Raw genomic sequence first — 17149 nt, forward strand, 5'->3', positions numbered from 1 at the left:
TACCTGGCAGTTCCATCCTTAGCATCCTTCTCCCAATATACCCAGCATTCCTTCTCAGCATACTTCCAAACCATGGCAATCTCACCTCTCTGGCTTTGTCTCTAAATTGTCCAACCTGAGCTGACCCTCTAATATACTCATTTCTATTCCTGTCCATCCTCATCACACCCAGTGCAAATCTTAACATATTTAACTCTGCCACCTCCAGCTCTGATTCCTGTCTTTTAGTCAGTGTGCCACCGCCTCCAAACCATATAACACAGCTGGTCTCACTACCATCTTGTAGACCTTCCCTTTCATTCTTACTGGTACCCGTCTGTCACAAATCATTCTGGACACTCTTCTTCATCCATTCCATCCTGCCTGCACTCTCTTCTTCACTTCTCTTCCACACTCACCATTACTCTAAACTGTTGATCCCAAGTATTTAAACTCATCCACCTTCGCCACCTCTACTCCCTGCATCCTCACCATTCCTCTATCGTCCCTCTCATTCACACACATATATTCTGTCTTAGTCCTGCTGATCTTCATTCCTCTCCTCTCTAGAGCATATCTCCACCTCTCCAGGGCCTCCTCAACCTGTTCCCTACACTCACTACAAATCACAATGTCATCTGCAAACATCATAGTCCACAGGGACTCCTGTCTGATGTAAGAGCAAAGTGTTTAACTCATTTGTCTTACCCTGATGAAACAGTTTCAGAATAACACTCTCCCTTAAATGTTGCATAAATTGCAGGAGATCTTTGAGAGCTATGCTAAGGAGACACTAATAAAATGCTAAAACTGGATTAATTACCAGCTCATTTCTGGTGTGGAAGAGTGCGCATTTGCTGCTTTGGATGCTTCTTCAACAGCTCTAGCCCCCAGTTGCATTCCTTAGAAGACATGCATGGCTGACAGAAATACCTTTGCCTGAAAACATAAACATACATTTTTATGATGCCTTAATTTCTATTGTCTTGTTTGGAAAAGATACCAAAGAAGTCATGCTGCAGTTTACATTTCTCCATCAAAGCACTTGGCTCTCCAGTTCACTTTCTGGCTAAAGTGTATTCTTTGTAAAGTCTATAAATCTTCTGTATACCCACATTTTGTTCCTGGGTTCAGCAGTTTCTTCCTATATCCTAAAGACATGCCATTAGTTGAAATGTTAGTCTGCTAAATTCCCATATACAGTGTGTGTGTGTGTGTGTGTGTGTGTGTGTGTGTGTGTGTGTGTGTGTGTGTGTGTGTGTGTGTGTGTGTGTGTGTGTGTGTGTGTGTGTGTGTGTGTGTGTGTGTGTGTGTGTGTGTGTGAGCGAGCAAATGTTTGTTGTGTTCTGCAGTGAAATGGTGTCCTATTTAAGATTTGTTTTTTGCCTTATATCTACTGAGTGCTAGGATAGGCTCAGATTACCTTTTGACCATAAATAAAGGGGGTTATCAGGAAATGAATGAATGAAAACAATCCCAGGATCCTCACACAATATTAATTTATATGGATTTACTCAGCTAATTACTAAGCCAACACATTTTAACAACACCCACACTACATATACCCTCATTGATTGGATACTTGTCTCAGCTCCATCCAAATATCACAGTCCTGAAACTCTTCCTGATTCCCTGAGTGACCACTCACCCATAAAGGTGCTAAGATATACAAACATACAGACATACACCTCACTCCCCACTGGCCCTTGTTTTCAATTAAGGAATTCCCAATATTATTCTAGCATGTCCAAAGGTCAGTTGTCAATCTCCTCTCCGGTCCAGCTGGTGAATCTGGGAATCTTGAGGCAATGTTATAACTGCCTCATGTACACAGACAACCCTCTCCTCCTCCCACATAACACAAATACTTGCGAGAGATGCAGCTATTTAGCCAAACTGGAGGCTGAGCTCTCTCAACTCAGGACTGGCAAGACCAGACAGGAGGAGAAGGCAACTACACACACCACAAAACCAGCCTCACATAATGCTACCACTCCACTGAATCAAACACATAAACACACAAAGACATACTCGAGGCTCTGAGTAAAATTTACCTAAACAGCAGAGGCCTCCAAAGCAGACACCCAAACAACGGCTACCTCAAGACACCCCACAAGCAACACATAAACCACAAAAGCAGTGTGCAAAGCAGTCACAGCCCTTAAGGCCAAATACAACACCAAACATACTTGTCATAGGTGACTCCATAGTCAGACACACTGACGTCCCACTCACCAGGCTGAACAAGGAGAGGGTCACAGTAAGCTGCCTATTGGGCTAGAATCCGCCACATAACACAAGCACTGGTCACGCCACGGCAAGTACAAATATGACACAGTCATTGTCCATGCTGGTGTGAACGACCTGAGACGTACCTCCCTGGACTACATGAAAGAGACATAGAGGAGCTTTCTTATTATGTAGCCCAGGCAGGTATGACCCTAACCCTGAGCAGTATCCTTCCTTCACCAAGAATGATGCCACAATATAGACACAAGATGATCAGCTTTAACAATTGGCTTAATGTCTGGTGTCATTCAAAGGGAATCCAGTGTCTGTCTGCCTGGGATGACATGCTTGACAAGCCACGCTGCTTCAAGGGCGGCTTGCACCTGTCACCCTGGGATTCCGGATATTGGCTAAGGCTCTTGCCACCCCATAGTGCCTTTTTAGGCAAGGCTCAAATTCTAAACCTACCACCCTAGAAAACAAAATGGGAAGAAACTGAGGGTAATGCTGCTCAATGCCAGAAGTCTAAATCTCAAAATGCAGAGGCCCTTCTCAGTATGGAGAACATCGATGTCTGTGCTGTAACTGAAACCTGGTTCAAGGCTCCTGAGAGCACCCGGCACTATTAGGTTTTACCTCATATCATGCGTTCCGGCCCCAAAACCCGGACCACACCACAAAAGGAGGGTGTATCCATATTCATAAAGGATACCCACACCTCCAGGTTGGTGAAACCATCCAGGTGCAACTAACCATAGGCAAAACTGCTCTACAAATTGTAGCATGCTACAGGCCACCCTCTCAAACTCAGGAACCCCACACAGCCTTCCTGAAGACACTGGAGGGTATAAATGTATCTCCAAACACCATCATATTGGGTGACTTCAACTACCCGAATATAGACTGGGAACATTACTCAAGCCCTAACTTTCTAGCCCAACGGTTCCTGGAGTTCATAAATTCAAATGCCATGGAACAGCTAGTCACTGTTCCCACGAGAGGAGAAAATATACTAGATCTCATTGTCACAAACATGGGGACAAAATGCTCCACACGGAAGTATATCCCTCATTGGTGAGATCTGATCATAAACTAATCTCACTGGAAATCCACATCCGCCCCACCCCAAACAAAAAGACCACAGTGAAGAACTTCTCTAAAGCAAACTTCACACTACTCAAGACTGGTGTGGTATCCTTCAAGGCCCCTGAGCCAGTGGAAACCACAACCCAAGCTGCGGAAGCCCTTACAAATGCCTTCTATGAACACCTCCAGGACTGCATGGATCAGGCAATCCCAAATAAAACCAAGACTCTTTCCACAAAGGGCAAGCGTCCAGTCTGGTGGACCCCAGCCATTAACAAACTTTACAATAAGAGGAGAAAGCTATTACATGATAGAACAAAATCCATAAAAGGGAAGTCACCCCTGATCATTATTAGTAAAAAATACGAGCACTCATAAAATCAACTAAGGCCAATTTTGAGAGAAAAATTGCCATGGATTCAAAGGACAATCATAAGGCCTTTTTCAGCTATGTTAGGAACCTGGGTGGAAACTCCCAGATATGCTCAGAATTAGTCCAAAATGATACAAAATCACTGAACCCACAGACATTGCCAACATACTGGCAGACAGGTTCAGTGCAAACTTCACCCCTCTCCCCTAAAGGAGAGATAACTATCCCAGCCGAGTGTAGCCTCCCGGACATCTCAAATGCGCAGGTGAAAGCTGCTCTCTCTAAAGCTAAAAACACAGCATCAATGGGACCGGATGGTGTCCCTGGCTGTGTGCTACACGAGCTAAATGAGGAAGTAAATAAGGCAGCTGTTTAATCTCAGCCTTACCACAGGATACGTGCCCAAGGAGTGGCGTACGGCAACTGTGGTCCCACTCCACAAAGGCGGCACCTCACGGACCCTGGTAATTACGCCCCATAAGCAACAAGTCTAGTCTGCAAAGCTATGGAGAGGATCATAATGGAGCTCATAAACAAAGATATAGGGGACTTGCAGACATTGGACCCGACCCAGTTTGGCTTTGTCAAGGGAAGATCATGCCTTTTGAACTTGGTTGACTTCTTGAAACAGTCACCAAGGCCATTGATGAGGAAAGGCAGTCCATACAGCCTACCTTGTCCTTGCAAACCCTTTCGACACAATACCCCACTCGCGTATTGTAGAAAAACTTACCAGCTTAAATGTAAACCCATATGTCACAAGATGGGTTGCAAACTGGCTTAAGGACAGAACCCACAGGGTTAGAGTTGCTGGCGCTGTGTCAGACTCCAAGCCAGTCACAAGTGGTGTCCCACAGGGCTCGGTCCTTGGCCCCCTATTGTTTGGCATCTACTTCTCAGAAGTACAGGCCAACATGGGAGGACTTTGGCTGACAAAGTTTGCAGACAACTGCAAACTGGGCGCCATAGTGGAAAGTGCATCGGAGACGGATATCCTTCAGAAGGGACTCACGGAAACAGATAGCTGGTGCCAGAGCCATGGCCTGAAGTTAAACGCCAAAAAATGTATAGTCATACCCTTCGGGAAAAACAAGGTAACCCCAAGCTACCATATAGGTGGCAATCCACTAAGCACAGAAGAGGTTATCAGGGACCTGGGGACCCAGGTTGACAGTGGCCTTTCTTTTGACACTCACATTGCTAAAGTGGTTAGAAAGACCTTCTACATTGCCCACCTGATCATGAAGGGATTCACATCCAGATCTAGTGAGGTCATTGTTCCCCTGTACTCTTCACTTATCAGACCAATGATCGAGTACAATGCCCCATTCGGGATGTATCTCACCCGACATCTGCAGCAATTGGAGAGACCCCAAAAGTTCCTCACCAAAAGGATAAAGGGACTCCAAAATCTGTCATATGCTGCCAGATTGAAGAAACTCCAGCTCTATTCAGTCGCATACCGTCTGCTCAGAGGTGACATGTGCCTGACATACAAGGCCATGTCCAACCCGGAATTAATGGACATGCTCCACCTCAAAAATCCAAATCCACAAAACCACTAGAGCAAGCGACTTAAACCTTAGCACGGATATAAATAGGCCGTGCTGGAGGGATAGATTTATCACTCAGAGACACCCTATGCTGTGGAATAAAATCCCGGTCCATGTGAGGCAGAGCACCTCGCTGACTCTGTTCAAGAGAAATCTAGACCTGTGGATGGGAGATCGTAGGTTTAGAATCATCTCTGTGTCACTGCTGGACAGAGGCACAACAAACTAATGGGCACAGTATTTTTTCATATAAGGGGTGGCGTAAGCCACAAAAATTTGGGCTAGGCTTATAAATGCCTTAGGGCAGATAGCCTAGTATAAACCTATGAACCTATGAACCTATGAAACCACCTCCTTAAACCACACAGATATATTACTAGACATAATCTCTCCAATTTCAACCCAGAAAAATTTAACACTCTCATATGTAGAGCATGCTGGGATTTCCTCACTCAGCTTTCAACTCTACTTTTCTGGATACTGTAAACTCATTAGCCCCACCTCGTAAAATTAGGACAAAAACTACAATATCTCCTTGGCTAACAAAAACACAAGAACTCTCATGAAGTCTAGAGATAAGTCCTGGAAAACTGGCTACAAACAAAAGACCTACAAAGATATAAAGAACAAAGAAACCTGGCCAAAAGACTTATCAATAAAGACAAAAAAATAATTTTATTATAACACCCCTACAACACAAATATCTGACCCAAAAGAATTCTGGAATTCTATCAATCAAATACTTTATCCCAGAAACCCTACCTCACCCACCCCTACCCCAGAAAAGACATCAGTAGAAACTGCCAACACCTTCAATACTTACTTTGTTGAATCTATATCCAAACTCCTTAACTCCAGTAGCTCCAATACAATGAACCCCATAAACCCAGCTACCTCTTCAACAACTACCCCTCTCAAAATCTTCTCCATCAAGCCCATCTTCACAACATACATCCGAACCCTACTCCCCAAACTGAAACCATGCTCAGTATCTGCTGGTAACATCCCATCTTACTTTCTTCAGACAGCTTCCCATTCACTTGCCTTTCCCATCTCTATCATCATAAACTGCTTAGTCTCTGAATCCAAAGTACCTTCCATCTGGAAAGAGTTCTGTACCCTACCTATCCACAAAGGAGGTAACTCCACTGAAATCTCTAACTTTAGACCTATTGCCATCCTCTCCCCTCTCTCAAAAGTTCTTGAAAAATGCATACATACTCAAGTCATGGATCATCTCTCTAAAGAAAGCCTACTTACTCATACACAATATGTTTTTTGACCAAAGCATAGCACCTATACTGCACTTCTGCCCTTTTCTCAATACCATTTCCCTGGCCAGAGATGACCAAAAACGCATCTTCCGTCTCTTTCTTGATCTCTCAAAAGCCTTTGATACTGTTTATCACTCTCTACTGTTGAACGAACTGTCTAACCTCAACTTCCCCCCTGATACAGTGGCATGGTTTGAAAGCTATCTAAAAGATAGACTCCAATCTGTAAAATGGGACACTGCTTTGTCTACACCCCTTCCAGTACAAATGGGTGTCCCTCAAGGATCCATTCTAGGGCCACTACTCTTCAACATCTTCACAAATCTGCTCTATACCTCCTGCCCACACTCTTCTATTATACAATACGCTGATGACTCTACAGTCATAACAATAGCTAACTCTCACTCTGAACTCTTAACAGCTACCCAGTCATCCTTTAACTCAGTAGAAACATGGCTCTCAAACAACCAACTCAACCTCAACCCTAAAAAAACAAAACTCCTACTCTTCCTCCCTAAAATAGACAACCACATAAAGGCCTCTTTTACTATCCAGTCACTCAACAAGACTCCTACTGTAGTTGAACCTAGCTCAAAACTCCTTGGTATCACAATTGATGACCAACTAAAATTCAACCTCCACATAAATAATTGTATCAGGAAAACTCACCTTAAATTAGGTCTACTATATAGAAATAACACATTTGTCACTCAGGAAGCTAGATTAGCCCTCACTCATGCCTACCTTCTTCCCTGCTTAACATATTGCTCACAAATCCTTACTAACCTTAACTCCTCTCTCCTCACGAGACTTGAGACTACATACCACAGTTGCTAGATTTGCAACTCAGCAATCCTATAAATCTCACTGTCTCTCTCTAAGATATCTAAATTGGCTTGGACTGCCCCACCTCCTCCTCTTTCAGCTCCAAACCATACACTCAATTCTTTACCAGCAATCTTTCTGTCCAGCCTTACACTCTATCATCTCCCACTATGCTGCTTCATGAAACCTCCGTAGCTCTTCCCAAGACCTCTTGAAAATCTATAAGCCCAACTCTAAAGCAGGATGTAACTTATACAGCTACCACCCCCTCTATTGAATGGAACAAACTTCCCCTCGAAATTCGAACACACACACACACACACACACACACACATCCCAAACAATTTAAACTAACTCTAAAAGAATATTTCAACAGGAAATGGATCTGCCAGTGCTCAAACCCTCCTTGAAAACTGTCAAAGGAAAAATATACTTTAAAAATTATCAAAACACAGTAGGTTCAGGTTAAGGCACTTTAATCTTGCAGCAAGGAGACAAAAACGTGCTATTACAGAGTTTGTCTAACTAGAAACAGGAAATACTTTCATTTTTATACATTCACTAACTAGACATGGCCTACCAAGCTGACGTAACAGATTACCACCTTTCTCATCATCATCTGTTGACCATCATTCCCATGAATTTCTGCTGATTTATCAATTTTTGTGAGAAACTTCCTGAGGAAAACAACATGGCCTTGATTACTACCAGTTAGATACATGCTATGTTACCATTCAAGGTACTATGGCTAATTCAAGCACAATGCTAACACTTCATTTCTCTAATAATCCTTTGTCTACTTTATCTCTAAGCTACTGCAGCTGCACATGTTCTCATGCTTCGAACAGAGCTGATTGTTTAAAATCATTACATTTACAGAATATAGTATTGTTCATTCATTCGTTCCTGACCTAGCAGATAAGCACCTGCTTCTCAAGTACATTTCCAAAAGGCATAAACATGAATATTGCTGTGCTAGCAATTACTAGGTCAGAGGGCATCTTGCAAGTTTCAGAAAGCACACTGCAGTTTTCAAAAAGCATCTTATTCAGTCTCATATGAAACTCAATTTATATATAACACAGTACATGTAAAATAGAATGAAAAGCATATTAATTCTTTTGATTATTAATTGGCATTAAGCATACACACATTAATACATATTTTCTAACAAAAACTCTTTACTTCACTCCGCTAATCAATATATTCCTCTCTTATACTTGTACTGTATCCCGTTAGATTAATTGCAAATAAAAAAAAAAATTTTTACTTCTATGTTGCTTTTTTTATACCAACTACTACTTTTAAAAAATGCTGTGGCTGTAATCTAGTTGTTTTTAACATTTTTCTACTTATAAAATATCGATATGATGACGAAATGTAATCTGTATACTCTCAACAATGCTCTTGCAGTCTGCTAGCTGATTGCCTTATTCTACTTGTATAATATCTGTAATAATTGCTAAATGTTATATGTATTTACTGGAGCTTTTCTCCACAGGCCTCTACTGAAAAAGGGCTTCGGCTCAATCAGACATTCCCGGTCAACAAATGTAAAATAAAATAAATAAATAAAAATAAATAATCTGAAGAGGCAAAGTGAAGTAAAAGCAGACACCTAGAGCAATCAGTATTTCCTACCTCACCACCCTTTCGACAAGTTTTGACATTGCTGGTGGTGTGGCTTAGTTGGTTAAAGAGCCTGTCTAATAAACAGGAGATCTTGGGTTCAAATCCTAGCAGTGCTTTTTTTTATCGAGCATTGGTGGTTCAGTGGTAGAATTCTCGCCTGCCACGCTGGAGGCCTGGGTTCGATTCCTGGCCAATGCAGCAAGGCATTTTGGTGGGAGGTTGGTATAATGGTTAAGGTGTTTACCTTACAGACACAATGTACAGCGTTTGATTCTTACAAGGGGTAATTGGCTAGGCTTAAAATGACTCACAAAGGGAGTTATTCAATCCAAACTCCGTGCAGGTACTGCAAGTGCCAAGGCCCAAAAAAAAAAAACAAGATAAATGTAAAAAATAGGGCCAGCACCAAATGGATGTTGCCAAATAAATATAAATTTATTAAATAGGCATATCCAAGCAACTAAGGATGTCTAACACCCCCAGTAAAGCAAGCAAACCGGTTACGGCTGTAATAGCCTTCTTCAGTGCACAAACCAAATTAATGAAAGAAAAAAAACATCAGAGCAGCAGTATTTATAGCATCTTAAAGACATACCAATCAAATCATTATATACTTAATGGATTACTATTAAGGGTATATTTAAACATGCAACTAAGCAAAAAAACAACTCGCAGGTACAGCTAGTGCATCGGCCCAAAAAGTAGTAAGTCAAACAAAACAAAGAGCCAGCACAAATCCTGTATAGTAAATAGTGTATTTAAAAAATACACATATATATATATATATATATATATATATATATACATATATGCACATAACAAATAGTCAGACTGGTTTCAGCTTTTCGGCCTCCCCCAGTGAACAGAAAAATAATAATAAATGCCATTTCCCTCCAACAGTATAATCCATATATAGCACCATTAATTAACCAATAAACACTCAATGCACCAATTAAAAGGGTTAATTAGAAGTATTCATTAAGGCCAGGTGGAAAAAGGCCCCCTAGCTTAACAATCCACTTTTTTTCTTTTGAATTGAGTATTTCATGTAAACCTGCTTTATCTGTTGATTTATTCAAAATACAGTGAAAAATAGTAAATCTGAAGACCCCAGTCTTGTGTTGACAAATATGTTTATATAATGCACTGGATTGCTTGTGATTCCTAATATCACTCATATGCTCACTGATTCTTATCCTAAGGGGCCTAGATGTTTGGCCCACATAAAAAGCTTGGCATAAACTACAGGCCAAATAGATCACCCAATTGGTGGTACAATTACCAAAAAAAGACAAATCATATACAGTCGGTGTGTTCTTACTAGAAAAACTTGTAGGTTTGGATACCCTTGAGCAATGTGAACAGTGGCCACATGGAATACATCCAACCAGCTTTTCTCCTGTGATGGTTCTTTGATCCAAGCCTTTATCCTGACCTTGCCATCTTTTATAATGGCTAAATAATGATCCCAAAGATCGACCCTTCTGGAAGGAAAATGAACAATTTTCAACAAGAAAATCCACAAGGGAACCCTCACCCTGCAAAATATTCCAATGTCTAGAAATAACATTCATAAAAGATTTTGTATTTTTACCATAGGTAGTTACCAGCCTAATTTGATCCCTGTTGTCAGTGTAATGTTGTTTATATTGTAATAAATCAGATCTCTCCTGAAGGTGAGCAAACTGGCAAGCCCTACAAATGTCACCAACCCTGTAGCCTCTATCCTTAAATCGGGTGGAAAGATCATGTTTGAAATAGTCATAAGTGGAGGCTCTGGAGCAAATTCTCTTCACCCTGAGAAATTGAGACTTGGGGATGTTCCTGATGACATGTTGGGGTGGACGCTGGAGACGTGTAATAAGGTGTTATACTGAGGGAATTCGCAGAATACCTCAGTCTCCAGAGTATCTAAAGGAGTAAATTTCACTAAGACATCCAAAAATGTTATCTCATATTTATTCCACGTAACCTTTAATTTGATTCCCCACTTATTTTGATTCAAATATTCCACAAATTCCTCCAAATAGCCTACATCAGCTCTCCACACTAGCCAACAGTCATCAAGATAACGCCTCCAAATGTCAATTTCATCGAGGTAAATGTTGTGACACCTATTATAAATAAGCTCCTCCTCTAAATATGCCATGAACAAGTCAGCATAAATGGGGGCAAAAGATGCCCCCATAGCCATGCCCTGAATCTGCCACACACATTGCTGTTGAAAATAGAACACATTTTTATCAAGAACATGTTCAGCCAAACAGACCAGGAAGGTATTAAAACCTAGTCTATATAATTCCACTCTGTTTAACCAATATTCAAGTGCAATCAAACCCGCCAAATTGGGAATGTTAGTATACAGGGAGGTGACATCAAGGGTACATAATAACCAGTCTGACTCCAATTGTAGATCTGATATAATGCTCAAAAACTGGGTTGTATCCTGAATATGAGCCAGTATATGTGACAACAATGACTTTAAATGTTCAGTAAGAAATTCAGAGAGGGGTACAGTAAGTGAACCCCTCCCATTAACTATAGGTTTGCCTGCAGGTTTGTTGGGGTTCTTGTGGATTTTTGGCAATAGATAGAGATATTGCTGTTTGGGATAGTCCACTTTAAGCTGGTATCCAATATTCTTAGAAATTATCCCATTCCTCAACTGCCTTATCCAAAAATTTGTCAATTTCCACCTTGAATTTACTTGTGGGGTCTAGGTGCATCAGCATATAGTACCTATCAAGCAATTGGTTAAGTGCTTCCTGTTAATATTTGGTCTAGTCTTGGATCACAACAGCTTCTCCTTTGTCTGCCAGCAAAATTACAATGTTTTTATTAGATTTGAGTTCATCAATACATTGCCTTTCTGCCCTAGTGATATTATCTCTCATCACATGATCTTTGCCAAGATGCATATGTAAATGCTTTAACACCTTACTCTGAAAAGCTGAAACCACCGGAACCATAGGTGGTTTGAAGGTGAAATCATGAAACCGAAATGGCCTAACATCTTCATTATTATGACCACTCTGAAAAAACAAATGTAAATTAAGCAGACAACAAAAATCAACCACATCTTGTGCAAAGCTTTGTTCAGGCACAAAAAACAGGGGAACAAAACTCAAACCTTTATTAAGAATTTTTATTTGTAAATCCAACAGCACCATTGAGGATATGTTGTGTACATTATTGCTGCAACTTATCTCTGAACTGTCATCTTCAAGATGCCATCTAAATCTGGAGTGACCTTTGTGCATCCTCCCCCCTCTTCTGGACGTAAATCTAAAGGGTGGCCCAGATTATTTGCAGAATTCCTCCTCTTAGAGATTGGTGACCTATCCACTTGGCTGTCTTCCCCGTCAGTATTAGATGAAGTATCCTCACCTGATGTGACTGAGTCTCTATTTCTTTTTTTAAGACTAGATTTTGATCTTCCAGATTTGGGATAACTACATTTCTGATTTGGGGTCACAAATTTAACATTCTTACGAATGTCAAAGTGTCTCCCCCTGTCAAAATCCTCTACGTCCCTATTAAATTTCTTCATTTTCTTGTCCTTCAAATTATTTTCAAGTTCTAAAAGATCCTTACTTAACTGATTTAGGCCTGAGATATAACAGGAAAGATTTTGGTATTTCATACCCCTTGACTCAAATTCTCAACTTCAAGAGTTTGTTGTTGTACCATTCTTTCATAATAGGCAGCTAAGGCATTAACAGATTCCACTGAAGCTTGCTGCTGTACCGCAAGCCAATCATCTAGTAATGCTTGGTCAACCTGGGGTACTAATGGTTGCAACTTCACCCTAAGTCCTCTCGGTGATATTTGTTTTTGCTGATATGCCTTAAATAGGCATAAATGTCATACATTACTTCTTAAGTGTTTCATCTCCTTAGTTAGTTTGCTAAAAGCCACATTATATTCATGAAGTAAATCATCCAAATGGCTTGACAGGCCATTGGGCAAGGAATGTGAACCCAAACCAAAGATACCCAGGTCATCTGTGTAAGAGGACAGTCCCCTAATAATAGAAGCTAAATCCATAATTCAATGGTGGAGCCCAGGCAAACACCAAGTGAATCCTCCTCCTTTTAAATGCAACCAAAAGTTTGGTAAAATCCCAAACTTTAAACTCCAAATAACATAAACATGATATCCTACCTCTGAATGTTAGTCACACTGAAACTTATTGTTCCTTAATATACATATCCAAGCTGATATATATATATATTGTATTATGATACACCATATAAATGCAGATAGTCTCCACAACTATGTGGTGGTGCTATAAATAGCCACAAAACTGCGCCAAAAATCATATACTCACAAATAGCGCAAAATGCTATGCACCACCAAAACCAACCTCATACCGGTGTATATACTAGTAAGTCCTGGATGTAATTATCTTACACCCAAATAAGAATACTCACTTGCTTCATTCAGAGGTAATCCTCTCATTTAAGGTTACAAAAAAAGAAGAGAGAGTCACTTGGTATACCCAGGTCCATCAAGAATCACCATAGGAAAAAAATACAATATCAACCTTTGGTATCACAAAAAAATGTTCTCTAAAACAGAACCCAGGTGATAACAAGGGGAAAATGTATACATATATCTCATATCTATTGTTATGGTATGTTCAGCCAAACCAATCTGCTCAAAAATTGAGCATATACTAGTGTCTATATTGGGGAGCATTATAAATATCCTACACACTTTTACCCTAGGCCCTAATAAAAACTAGAGCCTATAGGATGGCCACCAGAATTTAGAATACCAAAATGCACAATCATAATCTGTATATAGTGTAATAATAGGAATAAGAGAGTGAACCATTGGTATATGTGTTGCCCCAAACCTAAGTTGTGAGTAATACTGATAACTTTGCTCAGTAAAATCTTATTTAAAAAAGTACATTGATTGGAATAAACATTTACCAAATATTCACTAATATCCTACCCCAGTTATAACCACAATATATAATAAACATCGAGATTAGTACCAAAAGTTGCAAAAAGCATGTACATTCATAAGATAGTAAACCCCTGCAGGCGAAAGCTTTAGCGTGTATACTCATTTGTATATTTAGCCATTCCTGGCCACAAAAGGTATCTAAATGCCTATGAACTGTTGTATATAGTTTGCATACCAGCCTTGTAGGTCATAAACATAATATTTGAAAACTGTTCTAAAATCACAGCATAGATCAGTACACAACCGTAACATGTAAAAAAACATCTAAAATTAAACTAAATAAAGAAATAAATCATGCTCATGATGTTAAATAGACCCAGTATAAATGTTTGGCTGTTTAACGGAACTTATAAATTTACAAAATATTAAAGTTCCAAACGATCTCAATCTATGTCGGTCAGGGCCTCAAACCCGATCCAAACAGAAATAGGAAACAGTTACTATAAATCAAAAATGCATAAAGATAAATATGAAAAGTTGTAATATCACCAGTCAATTGTAAACAGGCCCGTGACCTTAAAAATGTTCATGGAGTTTAGCGTAACGCCATATAACTTCCTATATCTCGTACCAATAATGGCATTCACGCACATACAAAATCTTTTATGAATGTTATTTCTAGACATTGGAATATTTTGCAGGGTGAGGGTTCCCTTGTGGATTTTCTTGTTGAAAATTGTTCATTTTCCTTTCAGAAGGGTTGATCCTTGGGATCATTATTTAGCCATTATAAAAGATGGCAAGGTCAGGATAAAGTCTTGGGTCAAAGAACCATCACAGGAGAAAAGCTGGTTGGATGTAGTCCATGTGGCCACTGTTCACATTGCTCAAGGGTATCCAAAACTACAAGTTTTTCTAGTAAGAACACACCGACTGTATATGATTTGTCTTTTTTTTGTAATTGTAGCACCGATTGGGTGATCAATTTGGCCTGTTGTTCATGCCAAGCTTTTTATGTGGGCCCCTTAGGATAAGAATCAGTGAGCATATGAGTGATATTAGGAATCACAAACAATCCAGTGCGTTATATAAACATATTTGTCAACACAAGACGTACTATTATTGACTGCATTTTGAATAAATCAACAGATAAAGCAGGTTTACATGAAATACTCAATTCAAAAGAAAAAAAGTGGATTGTTAAGCTAGGGGGCCTTTTTCCACTTGGCCTTAATGAATACTTATAATTAACCCTTTTAATTGGTGCATTAAGTGTTTATTGGTTAATATATGGATTATATTGTTGGAAGGAAATGGCATTTATTATTATTTTTCTGTTCACTGAGGAAGGCTGAAAAGCCGAAACCGATCTGACTATTTGTTATGTGTGTGTATATGTTTATTTTTAAATACACTATTTTCTATACAGGATTTGTGCTGGCTCTTTGTTTTGTTTATATTTAAAGATGTTCATTCAAACCAGGGCTAAAAAGGCCACCCAATTTGATTACCCATTTTCTTTCCCGTGGTGCTGCGGTAGTGTTGTCGCCTCACAGTAAGACGCTGTCCAGTTCGATTCTCACCTAGAGCGTTTTCTGCGTGGAGACATACGTGAATGGGCATACCTTCATTGAAGGCTGTGTGTCAGGGCTGGTAACTCGGCATGTAAATATCAACTAACAATCATTAGCGGACCAGAGTTCAGCTGTGGCGACCCCTAACCGGGGAAAGCCGAAAGACACAACAACATTGTTTAGAATTCTGTGGCAACCACTTTTGAGGGACCTATCCCCTTTAATTTTGTCAATAACCGTAAAGTAAAAGGAAGCAGAGGGGTGCTTGAGTGTGTGTTTGTAAAGTGCACTAGAAAGTTTGTGATTCCTTATGTCACTCATGTGTTCCGAAATCCTGATGCATAATGGTCTGGATGTCTGACCCACATAAAAAGCTGAACAAGGACAAGAGGCCAGATACACCACCCAATCTGAACCACAATTGACCAGAAACTTTATGCCAAAAACTCTATCAGTATTAGTGCTAGTAAATTCCTTGATTTTAAAAACTCTTGAACAATGTCTACAATGATCACATGGATGAGTACCACATAATTTGTCACCCAATAGCGTTTGTTGTATAGGTCCAGCTGAGACCTGGGAGAAGAGTGTTTATAATGACTCAAAAGTGAGCCTACATTTTTACCACATCTAAAGGAGAAGAAGCATTTTTGACCCACCTTAGAGGCAGATTTTGGATCCGACAACAAAATGTTCCAATGTTTCTGGATAATGTTCATGAAAGATTTAGTATTGCATCCATATGTAGTAACCATTCTCAAAATATCCTGGTCCTCTGATGTTTTATGCTTATTTTTGTATTGTAAGAGATCTTCCCTGGCTTGTATGGATGCCCAATTACTGGCCATAGCAATATTACCCACTTTATACCCCCTATTTCAAAATCAATTAGCTAGGTCCAACTTATATTTGTGGAAGGTATTATTATCAGATCAAATACGTTTTACTCTCAGAAATTGAGATTTAGGCATGTTATGTATCACGTGTGGTGGATGTAGACTACTAGCATGGAGCAAAGAATTATACTGGAGATATTTTTTATATATTTGTGTACTCAAAGTATTGTCTTCATTTCTGGTGATGGTCACATCCAAAAAGGTGATTTGCTCCAAATCAAAATTTACCTTAAACTTAATTCCCCATTTGTTTTGATTTAAGATATTCCACAAACTCCAAAAGATAAGCCACATCCACCTTCCATACCAACCAACCATCATCTAGGTATCGTCTCCAAATATCTATTTCCCCCAAATAGATGTTATGATTGGGATTATAGATCATTTCGGTCTCCAGGTAGGCCATAAACAAATCTGCATAAATGGAGGCAAAAGATGCCCCCATTGCCGTGCCCTGTGACTGTCAATAACATTTTCCGTGAAAATAGAACACATTTTTTGTAACGACATGTTCAGTCATACATACCAAAAGAGTATTGAAGCCTGGTGGATATAAAGCACTTTGGTCCAACCAATATTGCAGGGCCAATAGTCCCGCCCAGTGTGGAATATTGGTGTATAAGGCAGTCACATCTAATGTGCAAAGAAGCCAACCTGGTTCCAATTGAGTATTGGAGACGATACCTAGAAATTGGGTGGTATCCTGGATATGTGATCTAATACAAGCCAGGAGAGGTTTCAGATAGAGAGTAAGAAATTCAGATAAGAGCTCAGTTAAACTGCCCCTCCCTGAAACAATTGGTCTTCCTGG

At 39.9% G+C, this 17149-nt stretch overlaps 2 protein-coding genes and 1 non-coding gene across 4 annotated transcripts in view; all 3 read left to right on the forward strand.

The window, feature by feature from the left end:
- Nucleotides 1-17149, forward strand: part of LAMTOR4 (late endosomal/lysosomal adaptor, MAPK and MTOR activator 4) — a 1302749-nt gene that overhangs the window by 264795 nt on the left and 1020805 nt on the right. The gene's annotated exons all lie outside the window — the stretch shown is intronic.
- The window catches only part of GAL3ST4 (galactose-3-O-sulfotransferase 4), a 108779-nt gene that overhangs the window by 59783 nt on the left and 31847 nt on the right, over nucleotides 1-17149 (forward strand). The gene's annotated exons all lie outside the window — the stretch shown is intronic.
- TRNAG-GCC lies at nucleotides 9079-9149 on the forward strand. The gene has a single exon. It is a non-coding gene; the product is annotated as a tRNA-Gly (tRNA).

The sequence above is a fragment of the Protopterus annectens genome, chromosome 7.part0 (genome assembly GCF_019279795.1).
Source record: "Protopterus annectens isolate FY-2018-M chromosome 7.part0, PAN1.0, whole genome shotgun sequence".
Taxonomy (NCBI): domain Eukaryota; kingdom Metazoa; phylum Chordata; order Ceratodontiformes; family Protopteridae; genus Protopterus; species Protopterus annectens.